The sequence below is a fragment of the Capra hircus genome, chromosome 29, assembly GCF_001704415.2.
Source record: "Capra hircus breed San Clemente chromosome 29, ASM170441v1, whole genome shotgun sequence".
Lineage (NCBI taxonomy): Eukaryota > Metazoa > Chordata > Mammalia > Artiodactyla > Bovidae > Capra > Capra hircus.
The window spans coordinates 6747654-6771462 of NC_030836.1; the positions used below are offsets into that span (position 1 = coordinate 6747654).

Sequence of the window (23809 nt, forward strand, 5' to 3'; positions counted from 1 at the left end):
CCCACACTGTTCAGTCTCTTGGGAATAGCAGTGGACAGAGTCCAAGTCAGTGATAATGATTATTGCAGATTATTCAGCAAGGGGTATGGGTAGAATAACTGCTGAAAGAAATAGTCCCCAAATTCCAGTGACTGACCTCAAAACAGAACTTGTTTCTCGCTTGACGTGGAAGTGTAGGTCCGTGAATGGTCTCTGCCCCATAAAGTCTCTTGGGCACCCAGGTCCTTCACCTTGCCTCTCATGCAGGTCTTTCAGTTCTCTATTTATCCAGTGGTGCAGTGAAAATGCTAGGATTAGACATGGGGGGCTTTGATGAGCTAGGCTTGGATGTACTTACTGCTTATCCCTTCCACTCAAACTTCACTGGCCAGAACTTTATCACTGGTTTTACCTAACTGCCAGGGGAAATGAACAAAGAAATCATATGTCCCGGAGATGAGGATAATAAAGCTACTGGTGACCATTTTAAGTCTCTGACACACAAGGCAGAAGTGAGGTACCAGAACGCTTTTCAGTATAAGATAAAAATAGACATGGGAATTTTTTAAGCTCAGTTCATATAGTGACATGATGTATTTTTACATCTTAATCTCTCATTTCTCCTAAAAGCTGATTCATGCCTCCACCTTAACTTCCTCCTCACTTAATGCCCAGTCTCCCCTTTTATCTTATTCCTGGCCTCATTCTCAGTTGTACATTAGCATTCATGTCCTCCATCAGCTCTCAGCTCTGCGCCAAGAGCTCACTTCTGTGCTTGAGTTCACTCCCTCTGCAGAGATCCAGTCCACACCTGTGCCCTGGTAGCTGGCTTCCTCGGCTGTTTTCTTTGCCTTTTCGAAAGTCTATTCACTCTTCCTTCAAGGCTCAGTTTAGTTCAAAGGACACCCTCTAAGAAGCTTTTCCATAAACAAATACCTGGGCTGGAGACACACTTTTTTATTCTAAATCGTCCCTTTATTTATTTTATTCTGGGTTTGTGAACTCAAGAACTTTAAAGATCTTTTTTCATTCATTGGCAAATGAATAAAAATACAAAATGAGTTGTTTTACATAAAAAATGGTCAACTATTCAAACCTAGTATATAAAAGTACAAAGTATATAGTGTCTAATAGATACTCAAATATCCTAAATGATAGTTTTTCTGCTCAGGACTTTTTTGGGGCATTTTTAGTTTATCAATCCTTTCACATAGTACCACATTTCTCTTGCGTTATTGGTGTCTAGGTACTTGTCCTTGCTTTGTACTGGATTCTGGATCATGAGCACATGTTTTTCTTGTGTGTATGTGTGTGTGTGTGTGTGTGTGTGTGTGTGTGTGTATGAATTCTTAAATGTACTGAGCACAAGTATTCATGGCACAGAGCCAATAAATGTGTTTTCATCAAAAAAGTTCTGGGAACCTCATTCCAGAAGGAAATGATGAAAAGACTTAAGCTAACGTGTTAAGTATAACAAACACACAAAAAAATTCTTTAACAAGAAAGTATAAGCAAGCACAAAGTATATTTCAGTAAACATGGAAATATTATAAAAACCCTATAATGTTACACAAATCACAAAGTGTTATTCTTAGAAAGTAGAATAAAATTGAAGTTAAAAATTTGTATTTTCCAGTTGCCATTAAGAATCCAGCTTATAACTGCTCTTTTATTGCTTTCCATCCCAGGAAGTGAGGCAGAATGATTCCCTCTTGGGAGAAATTGAGCTTGTTTGTTATTTTCCACCAAAAAATTGCTTGATGGAGGCAAATAAAATTCTGCAACTACTCCTGTTTCCTAAATACTGCATGAAAGCCCCATGCACGTCTGGTTTCAGCAAATAGAGAGAATCTTCAGCATGAGACAAATCATACCTGTAAACAGGAGAGAAGCTTGACAAAAGGTTCAGAAATTGAGGGTCCACAGCAAAACAAGTGGTCTGTAACACAGATTGTATATTTCAACTATGTAGATTTTTTTTTGAAACTGAAAAAAATAAATATAGCAAACCCTTGCATTGTATGTAATGTTCATCTTTGTATAGATCTTGTTTCCAAATTTTGCTTTTCAGGAAGTTGATTTATAGCTGTGAAATTGCTGTTCCTTTTGTATTTCTAAGAAACTAAAAGTTATCAAGTTAGCCCATGGAATTAAAAACTGAGCCTCAAATAAAGAATAATGACAACTAAAAATATTTCATGCCCTCATTTTTTGAAGCCTTGAAGCATTTTATTTTAAAGAGTTCAAGTTATGGCCCTAGTTGAAAATACCTCTTTCATTGCCATTTTATTCCATAGAGCATTCAACTAACATGGAATCTAGGTTGCTTCTGATTAAATAAAGATTGGAGGAAACAGACTTTTCAGACTGAGAGATCTCCTGCCAATGCTAGTGACTTTTGTAGTTAAAGTGCAAGAGTATCAGAAATGTTTATATAATCGAGCTAAAGTAGAGCATGATAATTAGCAGCAGCACATTTAGGGCAAAATGTGTCCGCAGAGTGCCCACTCTTCTATATGCGTGTTCCTTCAATAACAACAGTGACATATTAAGCTCACACTCTGCGTGAAACCTGCTGCGAGCTGCTTTACAAATTGTACCCGTTGACCAGAGTGCAATCCTCCAGCCCCTCCACCACTCACCAGACACAGACAATTTCATAGAAGACATTCAGGAACCAGTCATTTTGGGAAATGATATGGCCAGCTAAATCTCCCAACCTGCTCATTTGGCCTTTTAGATACTAAGTCACTCTCATCCATCCATCCACTCGTTCAAAACTATTCAAAAGTATGCATTGACTTACTCTACTAAGTTAGGCATTTCTTTAAGGGAGGTAAAAGAAATATGATTCCTATTCTTATAGTACTTCAGTAGAAGAGATAGTAAGTAAATAGTTGCCTAAATACCCAAAGAGTTGTTGACTAAAATAAAAAGTATGGTAGGAAGGTATAAGAGAGACTATAAGAGAGACTAAGAGTGAGGTTTAATTTAGTTTGGGAACTTAGATGGAAAAAAGAACTTTAAGAAAATAGCACTTAAATTGGGTATTTAGGAATGATTAAGAGTTAGTCAAATAGGAAATGGGAGTGGAGAGTACAGTATTCAGGGAGGAAGCTCTCAAGTTGAATGTGTCTGGGCACTGAGAAAGTGAAAGGGACCAGTGAGGAAATGGCGCAGCAAATAGAGGAAGAGCCGGATCATGAAAGACTCAATACATCCTTCAGAGAGGTTTTAGACATCTTCCTAAAACTACTGAAGACTGAAATGTTCAGATTTATTTTTTGAAAAAAATCACTCTGGTTGCTGGTGAGATGACGGTAGATGAGGGGGTCCAGAGAGGCTATGTATATTAAACAAGAGAAAAATGACGATTTCTTGAACCACAGTGGTGGCAGAGCTGAGAGATATTTCTCACCAAAAATAGAGAAGACTTGATCTATGTATAATATTGCCTACTACAGTACTGTATAAAACAGAAAGTAATCTGGAAATTACTTAAAGGACCACCTATAGTGTTAAATTTGGTAATTCTTACAGTAGATTACTAGGAAGTGATTAAAAATAGTAATATAAATCTATATTACTATAAATCTATATTACTATAAATAAATTTATATTTATTAACTGGACATATGCCTATAACATGTTGAGGGCAAACAAGACAGGTGTGTACTATGAACCTGGGTATATTATGAAGGTCAAACTGAGAGGGTTTGCATAAAGAGATATCTAAAAAATTGGCCATAACCTATAGAAGATGAAATTTCCAATGACTTGTAATTACTTCTTTAAATGTTTTTGTATTGTTTGAATGCTTTACCCTCAGAATATATAACATTTATAATCAGAATATTCAATAAGGCTTTCTGTATTTTCATTTTAATAACAACAAATGAAGCTAGAGAAGACTTAATGATTTTGGAGTCACCTCCGAAATGATTCCCAATGAACCTCACCTCCTGATAGTCACGCTCTTCTATAAGCTACTTCCATATTGAGTCGAATTGGCCAGCATGACCAATAGAATGTTACAAAAGTGACAATCTATGACTACTGAGGTTAGATCATGAAAGGCATTGTGACTTCTGCCTTGGTGTCTTAGATCACTCTTTCTGGGGAAAGCTAGCAACTGTGTCATGAGTATACTCGAGCAGCCCTTTGAAGTCTATATGGAGAAGAATGGGGCTTCACATCAACAGCTAGGACCAACTTGCAAACCATGTGAATGAACCAATTTCAAAGTAGATTTTTCTGCCCCAGTCAAGCTTTCAGATCAGTGCAGTCTCAGCTGACATCTGACTATGTCCTGAAGAGAACTCCCAAGCCAGAATTGCCCAGCCAAGCTACCTCTGAATTACTGAATGACAGAAATTGTGAGATAACATGGGTTATTGTTGTTTTAAACTACTAACTTGTTACACTGCAATAGATAGTTACTAGGGTGACAGATTAAATATTGTAACTGAGAAAGATGGAGCTATCAAGGATAATTCCTAGATTTCTGGCTTGCACAGCTGGTTGGACATGCTTTTACAGATAACAGAGGGAATGACCTATTTTTGAAGGTAGAACGAATTTTGCTTTATTTTTTATGATCTGGGGTACCTTGGGACATCTAGTAATAATAAATATCAGGATTCTTAGTTGCAAGCAAAGTAAGCAAGCTTTGTCTGGTTTATACAGAAAATCACTTGCTGGTGAAAAACTCTTTGGAAGAAAATATGGGAAAACATCTACATGAATTCAGTTGTTTCTTAATTAGGTCAAAAAAGCACTGAACATACAGAATAACTTGAAAATTCTTAAAAAATTTTTTTAATAAAAAGACATCAGTAAGAGAATGAAAAGATAAAATCAACCCACAGATTGAGACAAGATATTATATATCTCAAAGGAATCTTATCCAGAAAGTATACAAAAACCTACAAATAGTTACGTACATATGTTACCAAAGCAATATATGCAGAATATACAAGAAAACCTACGAATTAATGGGAAGGGCAGAGCTCTCAAGAGAGAAACGATCATAGGCTATCCAAATGGAAAATATACACTTGAAGAGATGCTCAGTTTCATTGTTGCTAAAAACTGAATGTTTATATCTCCCCTCCAAATTCGTTTATTGAAACTCCAATCCTCAACGTGCTGGTATTTGGAGATGTGGCCTTTGGGAGGGGACTGGGTCATTAGGGTGGAGCCTTTATTATGGCACTAGCATCCTCATAAAGACACAGAGACCTTGCTCCCTCTCTCTCAACCATGTGAGGACAGAGGGAGAAAGTGGCTGTCTATAAGCCAGGAAGTGAGCCCTCTCCAAACACTAGATCTGCAAAAACCATAATCTTAGACTTAACCTCCAGAACTATGAGACATAAATGATTTTCATTTAAGCCACCCACCCGGTATATGGTGTTTTTGTTATAGCAGTCGGAACAAAGACAATTGCTTATAAAGGAAATCCGAAATAAGTTCATTCAACAAAACTACCTAGTCACCAAAGTGGCTAAAATGTAAATGTTGATTTAAAATGTTGATGATAGTACACAGGAACTGGGGTGCTTATACACTTTAACAAAAGAGTGAATTGTAATAATCACTTTAAAAAACTGTTTGGAAATGTCTAACTGAACATTCAAAAACCCTATGACTCAGAAATTCCACTCATAAATATGTATCCAATTGAATTGCATACCTATTTTCACCGAAAGATAAAAACAGGCGCGTTCAAAACAATACTGTTGTAAATAATGGTGGACATAGTCCCTCTCTGGTAACTACTTGGATGTATACAGGAAAATGGATTAATAAACTGTGTATTCTCACCTGATGGTAAATATAAACCAATAAGACTGAATGAATCGACAACCACCTGCAAAAATGCGGGCGAATCCCAAGTATACAATGTTACGTGAAAGAAGTCAGACGCCAAGGACATACATTATATGAAACTATTATATAGAGTTCAAATCTGTGGTTTCACAAGTCATGGTTATAGTTATATTTGTCAGAGAGGCTGTGAAAGGAAGTAGGCATAAAGGATGCTTCCGGGGGTGTCGATTACATACTCATTATTTTTTTAGTTTGTAGTCATTTCATTAAGCCTACACACTTAGAATTTGGTCACTTGTCTGTATCAGTGTTATGTTTCAGTAAAAAAAATGTTATCTAGTAGCTCACAGAATCACTGTTCTGGTACCGAGCCAGGCCCGTGAATACAGATTCAGGAACAATGGCCCAAACTATTCCATTAACTGGTCCATGAGAACCCAGCCATAGCCACCGCAGAGTGCGCCCCTGACCTTGTGAACTCTGAGCACTGAGCCCTGCCACCAGCTCCACCATAGCTGCTAGATCATTTTTCCCCTTGACACCGCGGCCGGAGAAAATGTCTCACAAATTTTCATGCCTTACGTCACCAGCTCTCCATTCAAAGTCTGTGGCAGAGGCATCAGATTGATGGATCCTACGACATGTCCCCATTTGCTCATCACCAGGAAATATGGAAAAACAAGGATTTGGAACTTCAAACTTTTATTGTAGGACAAGGGCTATCTCTCTTAATTTTCTCAAGTAAGAAAAGAGGGTTCGCATAGTGGGAAGTTAAAAGCAAGTCAGGTTTAACTATAATTTGTCATGTGGTAGCAGGGATTTGTCAGGAGTCTGCAACTTGAAGAAGAAATCTTGGCTTTAGATAAAAATTTGGAACTACTGACACATAATTATTATTGACCCCGAGGGATGAATCATATCATCAAGAATATAGAAAGATAAGAGAAAGAGATTTCAGGTCTGGCTCTGAGGAATTTCAACATATGATAGAAAGTAAACAAGGATGAGCTGGCAGGCTAACAAGGAGGTCAGGAGGAAAAACAGAGGAGGGGGGGGTGTCACAGAAGAGAAGGGGGTCCTTCACAAAAGAGGGGGAATTTAATCGGGTCAGATGATGTCAAAAAGATAATTAAAACCAGGTGCCAAAAAATGTACATTCATTAAAGAGACATGAAGTTACTGGCGAGTATAATAGTGCTGTCTCCATTGCAGCGACAGAGTAGAAAATGGAAAGATAGATTCGAATAGACTGGAAAGAGACTAGGGGAGGGGCAAAGCGCGAAGTCAAGTATAAATAACTATTTTGAAAAACTTCACGATGAAGAAAAGTAACAAAACTTTCTTGACGGCCTCTTCTGTCTCCAAGAATAATATACTGCCTATCATATCTTCTATTTCATAATAATTTATAACCCAGGACAATGCTCTTCTTCTAAGGTAGTGACTCCCCTCCCTAGAAACTCTTTAGGGGGCATTCCCATGTTCATTTTGCTTTTCATACTTTTACGATCTAAGGGGTTGAAACAATAAATATTTTTAAATAAATGTACCAGTGTTTTACGGTATTGATAAAATTTTCACAGGGACCTTGAAAAGCACCTGGAGAGGAAACAGACTCGTAAAGTTTACATAACATTTTCACCTAGCTGTGAGTGGACACCAAGATTCAAATTATGCTAACTAACTCCTGAAAATTTTCACAGGTACGTATGCATTACATCATTCTCACAGTCATGATTCTTCATTTCCAGGTATTGCACCTTCGTGCCTAAGTGCAAGGAAAGAAACAAAGGAAGATGCCAAGAACCAAAGAGATAGGCTAGGTAAGCATGCTACATTATATTAAGGAAATACTGCTTTCTGGAAAGATCCTCCCAGTAGCCCCTAACAATATCTTCTTGGCCAGGCTACCAGCAATGAAATGGAGATTGTGACACCAAATTTTCTGAGGACATGGTCATCCTGAATAAAATTGAGGCTGTGCTGGTGCTGAGAAGGGAAGGACCGGTACTGGGCCCACAACAAGCAGCAGCTGTCTCAGCACATTATCAGAAAATCAGATTGAAAAATTATCACTGAGAACATTCTTTGTCAGAGGTATGAATACAACAGAACAAAATCTTCTACACCAGTGGAATAGAGCACCCTTTGATCTGTCAGTTGAACGCCTGTTGAAGTGCGGTTGAAGTATTCTAATACTGACAATTTCATTTGCTGCCTTGACGTGGCTCAGAGGGTCCCCAGGGTCTAGCAGTTCCTCGCTTACCCGATATGCCTCCTGCCGATCAGGAAACTCTGCTCACTCAGCTGGTTCCCCTGGCAGCTGGACCAGCTGCACACTACCTCAACCTTGCTGCTCTGCTTCCTGTAATCTGGGAAATTATTCAACCTAGTCAGTTACAGTCTCCTACAGGAACCGAGGGCGCCTGTCTTCATCCTCTAAAGCCTGCCTCCCACCACCCCTCCTTATTCACTCTCCTCCCAAGGGCGATCCTTGCGGCCCTACAGGGCCAGTAATGTCCTTCTCCCCCTGCCGTGAGAGCATGTGACTAATAAACAGCCGTCAATCTTATTTGTCCAGACTCGGGTGTCCTGTGTTTGGTTATCTCGTATTACGTAGGGTAGGGAAATCCCTCCTTCACCAGCAGAATGAGTAGGACGTGATCTAAACAGTGGAACACTAGAAAATTGCTAAAATTTGACAGTTTTGACCTGCAAAAATGAAAAGTTTATATGATTCAGCCTAATAATTGGCTTACATTAGTGACCATGCCGTATCTAAGCAAGAAAATTCTTAAATCTTGAAATCATTCCAGTTCAATAAGATGATCATCCTGGGCAAGTGGAAAGAGACTCTATGAAGGAGCCAACATTCCTCTTGCTCTCTCATAGAGTAGAACACATGGATTCTTGAATTTCTCCTTCTCTCACTCTTGATCCCACTCCATTTCTGTATATATATATATATATATTTATTTATATTTATATATATATTTATATTTAGGTACTTGTGTACAGGGCTTCCCAGGGGCACTAGTGGTAAAGAACCTGCCTGCATTGCAGGAGACGTAAGAGAGGCAGGTTCGATCTCTGGGTCAGGAAGATCCCCCGGAGGAGGGCACGGCAATTCACTCCAGTATTCTTGCCTGGAAAATCCCATGGACAGAGGACCCTGGTGGGCTACAGTCCGTGGGGTCGCAAAGAGTTGGACACGACTGAAGCAACTTAGCACACATGAACACAAGTGTGTATATGTATGTATCTTGCTGTTTCTCTGTATCTCTCTTCCCAGTGCATTTGATTAATGTAAGTTCAGTTCAGTCGCTCAGTCGTGTGCGACTCTTTGTGACCCCATGAATCGCAGCACGCCAGGCCTCCCTGTCCATCACTATCTCCCGGAGTTCACTCAGACTCACGTCCATCGAGTCAGTGATGCCATCCAGCCATCTCATCCTTGGTCGTCCCCTTCTCCTCCTGCCCCTAATCCCTCCCAGCATCAGAGTTTTTCCCAATAAGTCAACTCTTCGCATGAGGTGGCCAAAGTACTGGAGTTTCAGCTTTAGCATCATTCCTTCTAAAGAAATCCCAGGGTTGATCTCCTTCAGAATGGACTGGTTGGATCTCCTTGCAGTCCAAGGGACTCTCAAGAGTCTTGTCTTTTCCAACACCACAGTTCAAAAGCATCAATACTTCAGTGCTCAGCTTTCTTCACAGTCCAACACTCACATCCATACATGACTACTGGAAAAACCACAGCCTTGACTAGACGGACCTTAGTCGGCAAAGTAATGTCTCTGCTTTTGAATATACTATCTAGGCTGGTCATAACTTTCCTTCCAAGGAGTAAGAGTCTTTTAACATCATGGCTGCAGTCGCCATCTGCAGTGATTTTGGACCCCCCAAAAATAAAGTCTGACACTGTTTCCACTGTTTCCCCATCTATTTTCCATGAAGTGATGGGGCCAGATGCCATGATCTTCGTTTTCTGAATGTTGAGCTTTAAGCCAACTTTTTCACTGTCCTCTTTCACTTTCATCAAGAGGCTTTTTAGTTCCTCTTCACTTTCTGCCATAAGGGTAGTGTCATCTACACATCTGAGGTTATTGATATTTCTCCTAGCAATCTTGATTCCAGCTTGTGTTTCTTCCAGCCCAGCATTTCTCATGATGTACTCTCCATATAAGTTAAATAAACAGGGTGACAATATACAGCCTTGATGTACTCCTTTTCCTATTTGGAACCAGTCTGTTGTTCCATGTCCAGTTCTAACTGTTGCTTCCTGACCTGCATATAGATTTCTCAAGAGGCAGGTGGTCTGGTATTCCCAGCTCTTTCAGAATTTTCCACAGTTTATTGTGATCCACACAGTCAAAGTCTTTGGCATAGTCAATAAAGCAGAAATAGATGTTTTTCTGGAACTCTCTTGCTTCTTCCATGATCCGTGGATGTTGGCAATTTGATCTCTGGTTCCTCTGCCTTTTCTAAAACCAGACTGAACATCAGGAAGTTCATGGTTCACGTATTGCTGAAGCCTGGCTTGGAGAATTTTGAGCATTACTTTACTAGCGTGTGAGATGAGTGCAATTGTGCAGTAGTTTGAGCATTCTTTGGGATTGCCTTTCTTTGGGATTGGAATGAAAACTGACCTTTTCCAGTCCTGTGGCCACTGCTGAGTTTTCCAAATTTGCTGGCATATTGAGTGCAGCACTTTGACAGCATCATCTTTCAGGATTTGAAACAGCTCGACTGGAATTCCATCATCTCCACCAGCTTTGTTCCTAGTGATGCTTTCTAAGGCCCTCTTGACTTCACATTCCAGGATGTCTGGCTCTAGGTGAGTGATCTCACCATCGTGATTATCTTGGTCATGAAGATCTTTTTTGTACAGTTCTTCTGTGTATTCTTGCCACCTCTTCTTAATATCTTCTGCTTCTGTTAGGTCCATACCATTTCTGTCCTTTATTGAGCCCATCCTTGCATGAAATGTTCCCTTGGTATATCTAATTTTCTTGAAGAGATCTCTAGTCTTTCCCATTCTGTTGTTTGCCTCTATTTCTTTGCATTGATCGCTGAGGAAGGCTGTCTTATCTCTCCTTGCTATTCTTTGGAACTCTGCATTCAGATGCTTGTATCTTTCCTTTTCTCCTTTGCTTTTCACTTCTCTTCTTTTCACAGCTATTTGTAAGGCCTCCCCGGACAGCCATTTTGCTTTTTTTTTTCTTTTCCATGGGGATGGTCTTGATCCCGGTCATCAACCTCTGTCCATAATTCATAACTCAGCCTTCAGGAGAAGGGATTAAAAGTGATCTGATTATGGTTGTCCATTGGTATCCATGAGGAATTAGTTTCAGGACATGCTCCCATCCTCCCTGTCGATATCGAAATCTGGATTCTCAAGTCCTGTTTATATAATGGCATAGTACACTCGGCCCTCATTATCTGTTGGTTCGACCACCTGGATTTAACCAACCATGTCTGTTGGTTCTGTTGGTTGAACTGGTAGAGGTGGGACTCGTGGATGCAGAAGATCAAGTGTACTTAACTTTGAGCATCCTGTAGTCTTGCCTGTGGACTTTGGGGCAAATTTAATTTCTGCTTCCTTTTCCAAAGGAGATATGCCCGTTCAAGTGTCTAGATGGCTCAAGGGTGCAAAATAAACCTACCTTCAGCAGAGAACTGTAAGCAATGTACATGATATTTAAACATTGATAAGTATGTTCTCAATGAGGCATTTAAATGAAAAAAATTTTTTGACTTGTTTTTATATTTTGACATTTTTGTTGCATTTTATTTAAAAGAATTATAAAAAAACTTTGCCTCATTTCTTGAGGAGCACATTTATAAAAGAGCTCTGCTTCTTGCTATTTTTCAGTGCGCTTTTTGTTTAATTAATTTAAAAAAAGACATTTATTGAGCACCTTGCTAGTTACTGGGCTAAGGATAGGGGATGCAAAAAGTGATAAGGCATTCAGTTGTGTTTAGAAAAAGTGATCATGTCTTTTTCATCTTTATAACCCACCAGAGTGCCTTATTTATAATAGACATTCCAGAAATTTCTTTGACTAATTTATCAGGATTGAATTACATTACCACCAGTATTCTATTAAATGCCATTACTATTCCCACCAGTTGAGCTCTGAGTGGCTGGTCCTAGAAAACCAGGTTCCACTAAGGATGCAGAGAAAGCCAGAAAGTGCGGTGGGAGTTACAGCCCACCCTGAAGAGCAGACATCTTTGAGAGCAGTTAAGTAACAAGTCTGACGTGGGATACGCCATTGGTTGTGCTGTGTACTTGGTCGCTCAGTCATATACAACTCTTTGCGACGTCATGGACTGTAGCTCACCAGGCTCCTCTGTCCATGGGATTTTCAAGGTAAGAATACTGGAATGGGTTGCCATTTCCTTTTCCAAGGGATGGTCCCTACCCAGGCATGGGACCAGCCTCTCCTGCATTGGCAGGTGGATTCTTTACCATTGGCATCACCTGGGAAGCCCCAGTGTTATTTGTTAGGAATCTTCGATCTTCTCTGCTAGCCCAGTATGATTCACTCAGTTTCGAGAAAGAACACAGCGATAGTTGTCCTTGAGTAGCACCTCATGAGATATCAAAGTAATGGCAGGAATACCAGTGGAATAGAGACATAGAAACTTTGTTTATGGGTTTAGGTCATTTGTCAAGTTCCTAGATGGTAATCCAAGCCACAGGTCCTCAGTGAAGGGGATGACCTGAGAAAAGAGAGCTGTGTTGATGCATATATGCCTCTGCTTTGACCTCACTTGACTTAATGCCCTCCAACTCAACAATTCCTGTTTCCCAAGACAAATGGTTTACAGATAAGGCATACTGATGGTTCAGATTTTACATAGGAAGAAAATAATTGTGGAACAGAAAATCAGCATTAAACTGACCAAAATTGAAGGAACGAGTGTTCATATCATGAAATATCTAAACACAGTAGAAGCTTTTAAGAAGAAATAAAACACATGGAAAGAACTCAGCAAAGTATTCAGTTCAGTTCAGTTGCTCAGTCGTGTCCGACTCTTTGTGACCCCATGAATCGCAGCACGCCAGGCCTCCCTGTCCATCACCAGCTCCCAGAATTCACTCAGACTCACGTTCATCGAATTAGTGATGCCATCCAACCATCTCATCCTCAGTCGTCCCCTTCTCCTCCTGCCCCCAATCCCTCCCAGCATCAGGGTCTTTTCCAGTGAGTCAACTCCACATGAGGTGGCCAAAGTACTGGAGTTTCAGCTTTAGCATCATTCCCTTCAAAGAAATCCCAGGACTGATCTCCTTCAGAATGGACTGGTTGGATCTCCTTGCAGTCCAAGGGACTCTCTAGAGTCTTCTCCAACACCACAGTTCAAAAGCATCAATTCTTCTGTGCTCAGCTTTCTTCACAGTCCAACTCTCACATCCGTACATGACCACTGGCAAAGCATTAGCAATCCTATATTTTATAAAACAGTAAAATAAAACAATATGCACTAAAAGGAAATCTTCCACATTCAATTAACATTTATTGTACCCATTGAAGGGAACACCTCTTGGAAAAGATATCTCATAAATAAAAGCTTTAGTCAGGTATGTCGACCACAAAAAAGAGGAAAAAAACCCATAACTATCAGGGTTACACTACAGTCATAGTTTCCTATTTCATTCAATGGGTTTTCATCCATTACTGTTATTTTTATTCTGATGCTCACACTGTCCCACATTTGGCCTGTGGGAGCCCATTTTAGCTGGCTTCTGCATCATTTTGACATGTCTCCATCACTCCTGGAGTGCTTCTTTCTTTCTATCAGAACAGGATATTTATCCCAGCATCATTTTGTACTTTCCCGTCCTCAGACCTGGAAACAGCTATTTCTCCAAGGAGCCCTCATTCCATGTGGACCACACACCTTGTGCTGTGTTGCACAGTGACAGCAATTAGGCACCTACTTGTCAAGGAAGGGTGTGCAGGAGGCTGGGTTCCCAGGTTGACCTGAGAACTGTTGGTTCCAGTCCCCAGCATGCAGATGCCCTCTTCACCCTGCTCTGGCTTCAGCACCCTGTGTGGGGCCGTGTCCCCCAACTCTTCGGTTCTGGTATCATCACTGTAGCATGCCCCCATAAAGATGCCCCCCTTACCCCCCACCCCAACCCCAAGTTCTGCCTCCCCTCTTTGTGCCATAGTGGCCGTCTTCCTAATACTGGCTCCACTTCATGATTTCTGGCCTCAATTATTCAGGAAGTCAAAGGAACAAAAAGGAAAGAGAAGAACAGAGAAAAGAAGTAAAGTGGGGAGAAGAGTAAGAAAGAAGCTAAAGAGGAAGAAAAAAGAAAAATGAAAGATTTGGGGAAAAAATAATAGAGCCATACAATTTAAGGAGACCTTAAGGTTATGTACCCAGTAATCCTCAGTTCAGTTCAGTTCAGTCGCTCAGTCAAGTCCAACTCTTTGTGACCCCATGAATTGCAGCATGCCAGGCCTCCCTGTCCATCACCAACTCCTGGAGTTTGCTCAAACTCGTGTCCATTGAGTCGGTGATACCATCCAGCCATCTCATCCTCTGTCGTCCCCTTCTCCTCCTGCCCTCAATCTTTCCCAGAATCAGGGTCTTTTCAAATGAGTCAGCTCTTCACATCAGTTGGCCAAAGTATTGGAGCTTCAGCTTCAACATCACTCAGTCCTTCCAATGAATATTCAGGACTGATTTCCTTTAGGATGGACTAGTTGGATCTCCTTGCAGTCCAAGGTACTCTCGAGTCCTCTCCAACACCACAGTTCAAAAGCATCAATTCTTCAGCACTCAGCTTTCTTTACAGTCCAACTCTCACATCTATACATGACCACTGGAAAAACCATAGCCTTGACTAGATGGACCTTAGTCGGCAAAGCAATGTCTCTGCTTTTGAATATGCTGTCTATGTTGGTCATAACTTTTCTTCCAAGGAGTAAGCGTCTTTTTATTTCATGGCTGCAGTCACCATCTGCAGTGATTTTGGAGCCCAAAATATCTGCCAGTTTCCACTGTTTCCCCATCTATTTGCCATGAAGTGATAGGACCAGATGCCATGATCTTTGTTTTCTGCATGTTGAGCTTTAAGCCAATTTTTTCACACTCCTCTTTCACTTTCAACAAGAGGCCAGTGATCCTAAGTCTAGCTAAATATTGGAATCACTTGGAGAACTTTTAAAAATTAAGATCATGAATGTCCTGGTAAAAAGACTGTTATTTATCCAGGTCCCCCGATGCCCAGTTAATGAGTCCTTCTAGTGCACAGATGTTTTCAGTCTGTCTCAGATGGGGCACTGCAGTTTGCTTGAGCTTCAGGGGAATGTGTGTGCATGTGTCTGTATATAAATACAAAGGAAGTGGAAGGGGATCCTCCTGGGGAAATTTTCTGCACTTCCAGTTCAACCTGGGAAGAATGGAGCTATAAATATATTCTCTGTATTTTGCCTCTATTCAGTATTCCTTTAAAAGGCTTTTTTGGCTTTAAAATGATGATAAAGCATTGTATTACAGTATTTGCCTTCTTTTAATCATTATATTTCACCCTTACTATAATCAAGACAAATTCTGGAAACAGTCAAGGGTTCTTTTAGAGATACAAGCATTCTTCTAACAAAAATTACTTGAATTGGCCAATCTCATTTAATATTGTATCTAGTAATACATAACTTTTCATAATATTTTGTACATAGTTTAACAGGCTTCATCCTTTCATACAAAGGGTACATTTTTACAAATGCATTCTTTCTAAAACAAATTTAGTATTTTGGGCACAATGATGCTTAGAAAACTATGTGCTACCTAAATCATGGCAAACATTATAGTTATGTCTATTTTTATATCACTAAGCAGGTGAAGTACAGTGATGTTTTCATACTGATGTGTATTTATATAAATGTGTGTATGTGTGTGTGTGTGTATCTTTTTACATCACAAGGACACTAATTTAATGAATTGTCTGACTCTCTGTGACACTATGGACCATAGCCCAAAGGCTCCTGTGTCCATGGGATTCTCCAGGCAAGAATACTGGAGTGGGTTGCCACCTGCTGCCCCAGACAAATCTACTTAGTATGCTTCTGAGATAAAATGATTGTGAAAGATGAGACAATTCAGATAAATCAATCAGGATTCGATGAATGTGAAAAAAGTATAAATCACTTGAAACGAGGGAAATCAGGGAACACTTCATGAATGAGTAACATTTGTTTGGTAGGGTAGGTAAGTTTTCAAGCATTGGTACAGTATATGAGAGAGAGAGAGAGAAACACATCCTTGGTTGTTGGCAAATTTTCACTGGAACATGATTATCAGAGGAAATAGATGCACGGATGCTTACACATGACCTAGAGTCTCAGGCCTCATCATCAGAACAAGAGGTTTAGATTAAATACAGAATATAGTGTATTTGAATAGATGAGTGATAGATTTAGGTATAAAATTCAGGAGAATTAAGCTTGTCCCATCAACAGCTGCAAAATGACTTAAGGAGAGCAGGAATAATGGATGAAATTGTCAAACTCAAATTACTTATTAAAATCTACTTTAAAAATTGTTCTCTATTCATTCAATAGATTTCTATTGAGGACCTGTTATGCTCCAGGAATAATGTAATATCAATTTGTTTTCATGTCATCTGCTAGTTTGTCGGTATTATTTTTAAGATTAAAAACAATAGCCTACATCTTGGTCTCCAAACACCATACTTCACTAAATGGAGGAACAAGTACTCAAGGGAGAAATAACTAGCTGTAGAATCAGACAAAGGAAGAGAAAAGATGTTCCTAAAACATCTAGTGGTAACAGAAAGTAAGGTTGCTAAAAAATCATGTGTGTGTGTGTGTGTGTGTGTGTGTGCGCGCGCGCGCGCGCGCGAACGCACACGCTCTGTCGTGAAGTCAGGTCAACTCTTTGCAATCCCATGGACTAGTCCGCCAGGCTTCTCTGTCTATGGGATTTCCCAGGCAAGAATATTGGAGGGGGTTGCTATTTTCTCCTCCAAAGGATTTTCCTAACCCAGGGATCGAACCCACATCTCCTGTGTCTCATGCAGTGACTATGGATTCTTTACCACTGAGCCACCAAATAATGATCGGTCATGTCAAAAGGGCACAGGGGTCAGCTTTAAGTGGTTCCTCCTGGCCAAATCAGGAAAAACTGAAACATCAAAACAATGATAGCAAAGGATTATAACACTTGAATAAAGAATCTATGAGTCTTCCCTGATATAAATAAAATAGGTAAATATATAAAGGGATAATGAAAGTTCTTCCTTACAGTGGAAAGCCACCAAACAAATATATAAGGAATGATGGAATTAAAAAGTACAACTTGTTAAGCATCATAATAATAATTGATTTGGGCAAAGTATATCACTAGATCCTAAAGCTAGCAGGTACAGTTTGAGGAAAACTACAATATTTACATAGACACACAGTTCTCCTGCATGGTAAATTACGTACGAAGGACAAGGGTATAATTTTCAGCAGAGAAATGTGGCGGACAACCAAGGAACTAGAGACTGGTAATAATAGTAGTTCCTTCCTTCATAAAATTAACTCTTAAATTTTTAAAATTATTATTTCCTCTCATAGCATCATCAGAAACCTCATTACTTTGCAATGTCATGCGTGCTGGGAGAAAATAGCAATGGTGTGTAGGATACTGTGGATTGACAATCTCCATATCTACTTCAATCACTTCCTAGTATTGTTGAGGCTGGAAAACTGAAAAATCACTTTTTCCATATTCCCTTGACACTAAGATTCTGCATATGCGCATGTTTTACAAACCAGATGCACAAGCTTGAAACCTGAATTTAAACTGGGTTAATATAATGAAGGGGCTTCCCTGATGGTTCAGTGGAAAAGAATCTGCCTGCCAATGCAGAAGATGCAAGAGACACAGGGTCGATCTCTGAGTCTGGAAGATGCCCTGGAGCAGGAAGTGGCAATCCACTCCAGTATTCTTGCCTGGAAAACCCCATGAACAGAGGAGCCTGGTAGGCTACAGTCCATAGGGTCACAAAGAGTCGGACCTGACTGAGCAATTGAACACGCACACACACGCAATAAAATAGAGAGAAGGGCCAGGTGTGATGGATATGTTCTGCTGACGTGACTTACAGCAGAATGGAGAGTTTATAGATCTGACTCCAGCAGTATCATCTTGATTTAACAGGAAGATTCCTGACTACAATGGGAAGAGCAGCACCTGTAGATTTATGGTTCTTCTTCTTTTTTTTTTTTCTTAATGTTTTGGAGGCACCTTGGTGGTGTGTGGGATTTTAGTTCCCTAACCAGGGATTGAACCCTCACCCTCTTCAGTGGAAGCACAGAGCCCTAATCACTGGACAACCAGGGAAGTCTTGAAGTTCAATGCTGAAGCTTTGGGGGTCATTGATAAAAGTTCAGCCTAAACTCTGTTGCGCTATTTATCCCCAGATTTTTCTAGGTCATTTAACACAGATTAGTAAATTTCTTTCTCTTTGCATTAGCTACAGTGGATTCAGTACTATGCAATCAAACAGACACAATATTGAGTAACAAAAGGAAAACGTGCCTTGAAAGAGTTGTGATAATAGTCAGAGTCAAAATCTCCCAGACTGATCTGAAAATGTTAGTGTTCTGAGAGATATCTAAATAGGTGTTTAAGTATAATAGACTTCTTTTCCGTAGGACTTCTCAAAAACTTTGAGTACTCCATTTGCGTTGTAAATCACACTGTGCATCATTTCCCCAATGTATTTCACGAGGAAATTATTCATTTCAGGGGAAACTTATTATCAGCTTGAGAAACACAGACAGAGTTTGTGAAACATTGGTCTAAGTAAAATACCCAGAACTCTGAGCCAAAAACCTTTGCTTTTGTTCCAAGTCTATTTGTTCTAAGCGGTCTGTTATTAGACTTTTTGTTTCCATATGTCTTGTTGTCATGCAGCAGTAGGCAGTTTTCTGGCTAGGGCTATCAATGTCCAACCAGTATAAAAATATATATACTCTTATTTTATAAGTTGACAGCATTATTTATTTGGACAAAGTAATTTCAGTTTGTCTAGAATAGCAAAAACCAGACACAAAAGGATGCCCAGCTTACTGTATGATCCCAAAGAAATCAAAGTGAAAACACTAAGATAAATATATCTTGTCTTTATTTCTTAGCTTATGTGTGGTTTCAAATGAGTTCAATGGGGATGAGAATTTTACAAGAGTCAGGTAAGTGTATTCGTGGTGGGGTAGTATTTGAATACTAAAGCTTATAAATGTATAGGCTTGGAATTAGCCTTAGCTTTGCAAAATTAATGACATTTTCATGAACTGTGATAAACAGTCTCATTTTCTAGAATAGATGGAAAAATTAATTCAGCCTAGAGTGCTAGGAAAGACTTCTTCGCAGAAGATGTGATGTTTGATGTCTAGAAGGCTTATTAGAACTTGTGTTATATCGTGTAGGGCAAGCATGCGTGCCAAGTCACTTCAGTCATGTCTAATTCTTTGCAACACTATGGGCTGTAGCCCACCAGGCTCCTCTGTCCATGGGATTCTCAAGGCAAGAATACTGGAGTGGGTTGCCATGCCCTCTTCCAGGGGATCTTCCCAACCTAGGGATCGTCTCCTGCATTGCAGGAGGATTCTTTACCACTGAGCCACCAGGAGGAAGTCCATACAGAGTAGGTGGTGGTTTAGTCACTCAGTGATGTCCGAGTCTTGTGACCCCACAGACTGTAGCTCTCCAGGCTCCTCTGTCCATAGGATTCTCCAGGAAAGAATACTGGAGTGGGTTGTCATTTCCCCCTCCACATGTAGGGTAGAGTGGAATGTAATAAGATGATTGAGGGTGGGTCAGTGTGATTACAGAGGCTGAATGTAACTTCTGCATGTCTAATGGATGCTGAAAATCACAATCAGGGCTTTCAACTTGGCAATATGGACATCATGTGAATTAAGTGATTAGAAAAGAATCATAACATGGAATGTCATTACTACGCTTAATTATCATAAATAAAATGCATGCCTCCATCTTAGGCAGGCCCTATATGTCTGGCCTTGGAGTCATAATTTTTCTGCATTCCTGCTCCTTTCCAAGATGTTTTGTTTTGTTTTTCCTCTCAGGGTCAGGTCTTGGGCAGGAAAGAGTTTCCTAACCATCTCCCAGTAGTAACTGAACTCTGCTGTGTCAGTCCAGCAACCAGGGTCCAGGAGCTTTTCTTTCACCTTTCCCAAAGACAGAAGTCTTTTAATGCTACACTTTGCCCAGGAGAAGGGGATTCCCCTCCCCACCCCCCCGGGTCCCAGGACTGGGAGAGTTTCCTATTTTTCCTGGGTAATAGATATTTTTCACATCATCAGTTTCACATAAACAGAGGAACTTTCTCTGGGCCCTACATGTCCGAGAGGGCACTACCCCTCTTGCAGTTGGCTTAAAAGTTGTGTTTTATATGAGACACGTTTCCAGCCAAGTGAGAGGTAATTTGCAACTTTTTCCCAATGACAACCAATCACTAACCAATCACCTGCACACTAGTTTCACTGAGGGGGAGTCTCTGTGCTATCTTCAGCCCTGCACCCGGTCTTACACAGGAACACTTCTGGTCTGGACACAAGGGGAGTTCATGCTAACACACAAGTTCCATTCCACAGGCCAGGTTCTTACAGTCATTTTAAACTGATAAGCTATCCTGCCCACTGATTTTCAGCATTTGGTAGCTGATTTCTTCCTCTTCAACTGCTTTGATGAGAGCAAAACTGTCCTCTACTGTTCTGTCAAAGATAAAATAATTCCTTAGTCTAATCTCTTCTCAGAGGTTTATGCTATACATTGAAATTCAGTTGCTTTGCCTTGAAGTCTTAACTCTCGGGGGAGTTTGTAATTTCCTCGGTTCTGTCTTGTCACAACAAAAATTTGAAGCAATGGCCGGACCATTGTTACAGCCCTGTGTAATTTCCTTGGATAGGCCAGTGTTACAGCTCCGCGTTACAGCTCAGTTTTATTTAGAAAACAAAGAAAAATACATCCTCGAGGCGTGAGGGAAGGTCAACCCAAAAGATGCAAAGAAAAGAGAAGCTTCCAGCTCAATTTTGGCTCCTCTTTTTATGTTTTTTCTCCTCCCCTCAAGCCTGCCCTATGTAAACTGGGCTAGCCAGGAGGGCTGTTTCTTTTACCTGAGGTCCTCACTTCAGTCCTTGGACCCTCCTTTGTTCTATTTTTGTGGGTTTTCCCCTTCTTTGTGTTTTAGCCACAGCCATTTTGGACTCCTTTTTCCTATTCTAACTACCTAACAGTTTCAAAATAATTTATGATTTTGTAAATCACCTAACTTTTTCTTATTGTTAAGGCAGCACTGACATTTGCTTGCCACTTCCTACATCCTAAGCAGAAACAGAAATGCTTGTCCACTAGTTTTCGCATCATTTGATGCCTTATCTGAAATTGTCACTCCTATTGTAAATTTTTCTAAGTTCATCATCCCTTTCACATTAATGAACTGACATTTGAGAACCTGTGTTTTGGAGAAAAAACAGGTGGAAAAGGGTTGTTGAGTGTCAGTGAGTAACAAGAAGGGCACCCCACGTTAAGCTTCCTGAGATACATGAACTATGAAGAAAAGATAGATACTGCTGTCAGTAAAGTTTAGGGATCTTGGAAACACCATTGACTCCTGGTTGGGTTCTGTTCATCTCTGTTTAGCTTTTCATCTGAAAAATAGGCAAATAGTACCTATACAATTAAGTGATTAAAACAGAGAACAGGGCTTCCCTGGTGGCTCAGTGGTAAAGAATCTGCCTGCCAATGCAGGAGACACAGGTTTGATCCCCTCGTCTAGAATGATCCCACGTGCCGCAGAGCAACGTATGGCCATGTGCCAGAACTAGTGAGCCTGTGCTCTAGAGCTTGAGAGTCACAACTACTGAGCCCACAGGCTGCCACCACTGAAGTCTGCACACCCCAGAGCCCACGCTCCATAACAAGAGCAGCCCCCACAACGAGAGGCCCACACACTGCAACTAGAGAGGAGCCCCCCCACCTCCACAACTAGAGAAGAGCCTATGTGGCGGTGATGACCCAGCACGGCCGAAAACAAATACATAAAAAAAATAAAGCTATTAAAAAATGAGGCACAGAATATTTTAAAAATCGAGTATTGTATCTGATGGAACGCTGAGTCAATCAACCCTTAGTTTCCTTTCCATTTCCCTTTCCAGCAAGGATCTTGATTTATTGAAAGTGAAATATGTTTTAAGAGTAGCAATGCTAAGAGATGTGTGAGGTTGCTATCCTAACACCGAGGAGTTATTTCTTCCCAATGGGGAGAAGGTTGGAGAAAGCTACACAGAACAAATGAGCCTGCTGTACTAGAAAAACACCATCTAATCTGTCTACTTGAAACGAGGGATAAAAATCACATTCTCACGCTGGCTTCCTCTTCATTCACATTCGCAGATGTAGCTGCTATATAAGCCTTGATGATAGTTTTAAAAAGCATTAGACCCTTGAAACACATCTTTATTCATGAACAAATTCTTGTTGGTCCTGACTCTGGACTCTGCTGCTATGGTTAACACTGAGAAGATCACTCCCAGGTCCACTCCAAATGTCCACTCTTAAGAAACCAATAGGGGGGATTCATGACCCTTTTAGGTATTTTATGTTCTGCAAAACATCTCAAAGTCTATCACTTGTCTTCCTCTTCTGTACAGTTCATTTCTTCTAGTAACATTCACTGGTGCACCAGACACTAAGAAAGACACTGGGAATACAGCAGCAAGTGGGAATATATATCCCGCTCTGGGGGAAGAGTACAGATTAGGGAGAAGTCAGACAAATGAACTGGTCTTCCCCTGTGGCTCAGTGGTAAAGACTCTGCCTGCAATGCAGGAGCTGCCTCTTGCTCAGGAGACTTGGGTTTGATTCCTGGGTTGGGATGATTCCCTGGAGAAAGAAGTGGCAACCCACTCCAGTCTTCTGTCCTGGAAAATCCCATGGACAGAGGAACCTTGGCTACAGTCCTCGGGATCACAAGAGTTGGACGTGACTTAGCAACTAAACAACAAGTAAATGAATAGATCTTCTTTCAGTGTGCTATGGATTCCAGGCCCTTCTTCCTCCATGCTCCCACCTCTGAACAAACACCACCAGTAAAACATGAGCAGACCCCACATTTCAGTCGCATTTGACCACATGTATGAAATTCTTAGAAATTAAGAAAAAAAAAAAAAGGACAACATCACAGTGAAATTATCTCTCTCTTATCTGTCAGTAAGAAATTCCTGGTTCTGGTTCAAGAAAAAACTGCAGAACCGGAAAAGTCAACGTGACTAATCCTGCAGAGAAAGAGACAGAACTTGGAGGCAGGAGAGCGAAAAGCTGACTGGTGCAGAACCAGTTTAGATGGCACTCTAAACCAACTGATATAATGTGGACCTCAGGCCAACACGTTTCCTGTTCTCATGATTATATGAAGTATCCTCCCTGTTGTAGATGAAACAATTGCTTTGTTTTGATTTCTGAGGCACTCCCAAGACTCTGCTGACTGAATCCCTAAGGAATCACATTCATCAGCTGGACTTCTTAAGTAGTGGCTGTTTCACAAATTCAATGGAACTATTAATACTTCACTTGTGCTTGACTCAAGCATACTCTTTTCATTCTTTACTCAAAGAGAGGTGGAAATATCTTGGCACTTTGCTATCAGTGAGAAATAAAGTTGGGGAGGTAGCCTCTTCCTAACTTCAAATATTCTTCATTCCTCACTCATGAAAGTGAAACTACTGATCCAAGATCAATGGTTTTCCTATTTGGCAGTCTGGTGATTAAATACATTCACAAGGTGGCCAGCCAAATTTAGCAGTTCATTCTGTGACCACAGATTAGTTTTCCTTGCTATGCATAGCAACAGGACTTCTGTAGACACCAGACTTAGAAAGCATCATGTATTTACTGGACAGGATCATAATTAACTATCCAGGCCCCTGAATTACATAATTTATCTCCA

The 23809-nt window shown here is 40.4% G+C and overlaps 1 long non-coding RNA gene across 2 annotated transcripts in view; it reads left to right on the forward strand.

Annotated features, from left to right (window-relative positions):
- The window catches only part of LOC108634200, a 34399-nt gene that overhangs the window by 7424 nt on the left and 3166 nt on the right, over window positions 1-23809 (forward strand). Inside the window, exons 2-4 of one of the 2 annotated variants that reach the window (XR_001917454.1) lie at window positions 7563-7634; window positions 7718-7908; window positions 18978-19031. This is a non-coding gene — a long non-coding RNA (uncharacterized LOC108634200). Of the gene's footprint in view, window positions 1-7562; window positions 7635-7717; window positions 8369-18977; window positions 19032-23809 lie in introns of those variants that run through there. The other variant, XR_001917453.1, reaches the window with a different exon arrangement.